This window comes from Notothenia rossii, assembly GCF_949606895.1.
Source record: "Notothenia rossii genome assembly, chromosome: 12".
Taxonomy (NCBI): Eukaryota; Metazoa; Chordata; class Actinopteri; order Perciformes; family Nototheniidae; genus Notothenia; species Notothenia rossii.
Window position 1 is genome coordinate 123,159 of NC_136911.1, and position 5,000 is coordinate 128,158.

At 48.7% G+C, this 5,000-nt stretch overlaps 1 protein-coding gene across 3 annotated transcripts in view; it reads left to right on the plus strand.

Moving 5' to 3' along the window:
- Window positions 1–5,000, plus strand: part of arfgef1 (ADP-ribosylation factor guanine nucleotide-exchange factor 1 (brefeldin A-inhibited)) — a 95,378-nt gene that overhangs the window by 31,967 nt on the left and 58,411 nt on the right. The window lies entirely within an intron of this gene.

Genomic DNA, 5,000 nt, shown 5'->3' on the forward strand with positions numbered 1-5,000 from the left:
ATGTTTTCAAATCTGTAATCAAAAGCTTCTCAAAAACGCTATCGAAGCAGTTCCTGCCGTTGCTACGTTAGTTCAAACGGTAACAACTGACTATTTTTCTTAGCGGATGCATGTCAATTTAAATCAATACAACTGTTTTTTACAAAATCATTTTCTAAATCCATAAAAGCATTTCAATTAATATTGGGAGTTATGTCGTTACTTTGTTGAGAATGTGGCCATGTAATAAGCGGGATAATGTGCATTGGCGCGGTCATTATGGGGAAAGTAACACCGACAGGCTGATCAGAAGCCCAACGCGGAGTGGAGGGATCTAGATCGGCCCGTTCTTGTTCATGAGAGACGTTCTGCAGTAAGGAGGGCGTTTCACCGACGACAGGTGTTCTTACTTTTCAACACTTCATTCTGCTTCACTCTTTAACTAAACAACCGCGGATGTCTTGAAAGACTCTTTCGCTAAAGATTTTTGAAGATATACGTGTTCTTGTGACACGTAAATACTGCGCTTCCTATGTTTTGGTGCGGACTGCGTTCACACCAGCAATGAACCGCTCCAGAGTTCGCAAGCAAGCGCTCCAAGACCACCTATTTTAGCGGACCAGAGTCCGGTTGTTTAGTTCACTTCAGAGGTCTCGGACTGTGTTCACACCGACCCAAATGAACCGCACCAAGCGGCTAAACGCACCAGGGTTCGATTCAACCGGACTATACAAGGCAGGTGTGAACACACCCTAAAGCTGTGTTTGCAATTAGGTGCAGAAAGTGACATGATAATAAATGCTACCTGGCATCGATGCAGCACCTATTTTGCAGTTCAAAAACAGTCAGAAAAGACTCAAAACGACTCCAAAAGAACTCTCGAAGCGACTCCAAAAGGACTCTCGAAGCGATTCCAAAAGGACTCTCGAAGCTACTCCAAAGGGACTCTCAATGCGACTCCAAAGGGACTCTCGAAGCGACTCCAAAGGGACTCTCAATGCGACTCCAAAGGGACTCTCAAAGCGACTCCAAAGGGACTCTCAATGCGACTCCAAAGGGACTCTCTAAGCGACTCCAAAAGGACTCTCTAAGTGACTCCAAAGGGACTCTCTAAGCGACTCCAAAGGGACTCTCTAAGCGACTCCAAAGGACTCTCTAAGTGACTCCAAAGCGACTCTCAAAGCGACTCCAAAGGGACTCTCAATGCGACTCCAAAGGGACTCTCTAAGCGACTCCAAAAGGACTCTCTAAGTGACTCCAAAGCGACTCTCAAAGCAACTCCAAAGGGACTCTCTAAGCGACTCCAAAGGGACTCTCTAAGCGACTCCAAAAGGACTCTCTAAGCGACTCCAAAGGGACTCTCTAAGCAACTCCAAAGGGACTCTCAATGCGACTCCAAAGGGACTCTCAAAGCGACTCCAAAGGGAATCTCGAAGCGACTCCAAATGGACTCTCAATGCGACTCCAAAGGGACTCTCAATGCGACTCCAAAGGGACTCTCAATGCGACTCCAAAGGGACTCTCTAAGCAACTCCAAAAGGACTCTCTAAGCGACTCCAAAGGGACTCTCGAAGCGACTCCAAAAGGACTCTCTAAGTGACTCCAAAAGGACTCTCTAAGCGACTCCAAAGGGACTCTCAATGCGACTCCAAAGGGACTCTCAAAGCGACTCCAAAGGGACTCTCTAAGCGACTCCAAAAGGACTCTCTAAGCGACTCCAAAGGGACTCTCGAAGCGACTCCAAAAGGACTCTCGAAGCGACTCCAAAAGGACTCTCGAACCGACTCCAAAAGGACTCTCTAAGCGACTCCAAAAGGACTCTCCAAGAGACTCCAAAGGGACTCTCTAAGCGACTCCAAAGGGACTCTCAAAGCGACTCCAAAAGGACTCTCTAAGCGACTCCAAAAGGACTCTCTAAGCGACTCCAAAGGGACTCTCTAAGCGACTCCAAAAGGACTCTCAAAGCGACTCCAAAAGGACTCTCAAAGCGACTCCAAAGGGACTCTCAAAGCGACTCCAAAGGGACTCTCAAAGCGACTCCAAAAGGACTCTAAGCGACTCCAAAAGGACTCTCAAAGCGACTCCAAAGGGACTCTCTAAGCGACTCAAAAGGACTCTCAAAAGGACTCCAAAGGGACTCTCTAAGCGACTCCAAAGGGACTCTCTAAGCGACTCCAAAGGGACTCTCAATGCGACTCCAAAGGGACTCTCAATGCGACTCCAAAGAGACTCTCAAAGCGACTCCAAAAGGACTCTCAAAGCGACTCCAAAGGGACTCTCAATGCGACTCCAAAGGGACTCTCAATGCAACTCCAAAGGGACTCTCGAAGCGACTCCAAAGGGACTCTAAATGCGACTCCAAAGGGACTCTCAATGCGACTCCAAAGGGACTCTCAATGCGACTCCAAAGGGACTCTCTAAGCGACTCCAAAAGGACTCTCTAAGTGACTCCAAAGGGACTCTCTAAGCGACTCCAAAGGGACTCTCTAAGCGACTCCAAAGGACTCTCTAAGTGACTCCAAAGCGACTCTCAAAGCGACTCCAAAGGGACTCTCAATGCGACTCCAAAGGGACTCTCTAAGCGACTCCAAAAGGACTCTCTAAGTGACTCCAAAGCGACTCTCAAAGCAACTCCAAAGGGACTCTCTAAGCGACTCCAAAGGGACTCTCTAAGCGACTCCAAAAGGACTCTCTAAGCGACTCCAAAAGGACTCTCAAAGCGACTCCAAAGGGACTCTCTAAGCGACTCCAAAGGGACTCTCAATGCGACTCCAAAGGGACTCTCGAAGCGACTCCAAAGGGACTCTCAAAGCGACTCCAAAGGGACTCTCTAAGCGACTCCAAAGGGAGTCTCAATGCGACTCCAAAGGGACTCTCAATGCGACTCCAAAGGGACTCTCAATGCGACTCCAAAGGGAGACTCAATGCGACTCCAAAGGGACTTTCAATGCGACTCCAAAGGGACTCTCGAAGCGACTCCAAAGGGACTCTCTAAGCGACTCCAAAAGTACTCTCCAAGAGACTCCAAAGGGACTCTCTAAGCGACTCCAAAGGGACTCTCAAAGCGACTCCAAAAGGACTCTAAGCGACTCCAAAAGGACTCTCAAAGCGACTCCAAAGGGACTCTCTAAGCGACTCCAAAAGGACTCTAAAAGCGACTCCAAAGGGACTCTCTAAGCGACTCCAAAAGGACTCTCTAAGCGACTCCAAAGGGACTCTCAAAGCGACTCCAAAAGGACTCTCTAAGCGACTCCAAAAGGACTCTCAAAGCGACTCCAAAAGGACTCTCAAAAGGACTCCAAAGGGACTCTCTAAGCGACTCCAAAGGGACTCTCTAAGCGACTCCAAAAGGACTCTCGAAGCGACTCCAAAAGGAATCTCAAAGCGACTCCAAAAGGACTCTCGAAGCGACTCCAAAGGGACTCTCTAAGCGACTCCAAAAATACTCTCAAAACGACTCCAAAGGGACTCTCTAAGCGACTCCAAAAATACTCTCAAAGCGACTCCAAAAGGACTCTCGAAGCGACTCCAAAAGGACTCTCTAAGCGACTCCAAAGGGACTCTAAATGCGACTCCAAAGGGACTCTCAAAGCGACTCCAAAGGGACTCTCTAAGCGACTCCAAAAGGACTCTCTAAGCGACTCCAAAGGGACTCTCAAAGCGACTCCAAAAGGACTCTCGAAGCGACTCCAAAAGGACTCTCGAAGCGACTCCAAAAGGACTCTCTAAGCGACTCCAAAAGGACTCTCCAAGAGACTTCAAAGGGACTCTCTAAGCGACTCCAAAGGGACTCTCTAAGCAACTCCAAAAGGACTCTCTAAGCGACTCCAAAAGGACTCTCGAAGCGACTCCAAAAAACTCTCGAAACGACTCCAAAGGGACTCTCTAAGCGACTCCAAAAGGACTCTCGAAGCGACTCCAAAAGGACTCTCAAAACGACTCCAAAGGGACTCTCTAAGCGACTCCAAAAGGACTCTCAAAACGACTCCAAAGGGACTCTCTAAGCGACTCCAAAAGTACTCTCAAAGCGACTCCAAAAGGACTCTCAAAGCGACTTCAAAGGGACTCTCTAAGCGACTCCAAAAGGACTCTCAAAGCGACTCCAAAGGGACTCTCAAAGCGTCTCCAAAGGGACTCTCAAAGCGACTCCAAAAGGACTCTCTAAGCGACTCCAAAAGGACTCTCAAAGCGACTCCAAAGGGACTCTCTAAGCGACTCCAAAAGGACTCTCAAAACGACTCCAAAGGGACTCTCTAAGCGACTCCAAAGGGACTCTCTAAGCGACTCCAAAAGGACTCTCGAAGCGACTCCAAAAGGACTCTCAAAGCGACTCCAAAAGGACTCTCGAAGCGACTCCAAAGGGACTTTCTAAGCGACTCCAAAAATACTCTCGAAACGACTCCAAAGGGACTCTCTAAGCGACTCCAAAAGGACTCTCTAAGCGACTCCAAAAGGACTCTCGAAGCGACTCCAAAAGGACTCTCAAAACGACTCCAAAGGGACTCTCAAAACGACTCCAAAGGGACTCTCGAAGCGACTCCAAAAGGACTCTCAAAACGACTCCAAAGGGACTCTCTAAGCGACTCCAAAGGGACTCTCTAAGAGACTCCAAAAGGACTCTCTAAGCGACTCCAAAAGGACTCTCGAAACGACTCCAAAAATACTCTCGAAACGACTCCAAAGGGACTCTCTAAGCGATTCCAAAAGGACTCTCTAAGCGACTCCAAAGGGACTCTCTAAGCGACTCCAAAGGGACTCTCGAAGCGACTCCAAAAGGACTCTCGGAACGACTCCAAAGGGACTCTCTAAGCGACTCCAAAGGGACTCTCTAAGCGACTCCAAAGGGACTCTCGAAGCGACTCCAAAAGGACTCTCGAAGCGACTCCAAAGGGACTCTCTAAGCGACTCCAAAAGGACTCTCTAAGCGACTCCAAAAGGACTCTCGAAGCGACTCCAAAAATACTCTCGAAACGACTCCAAAGGGACTCTCTAAGCGACTCCAAAAGGACTCTCTAAGCGAC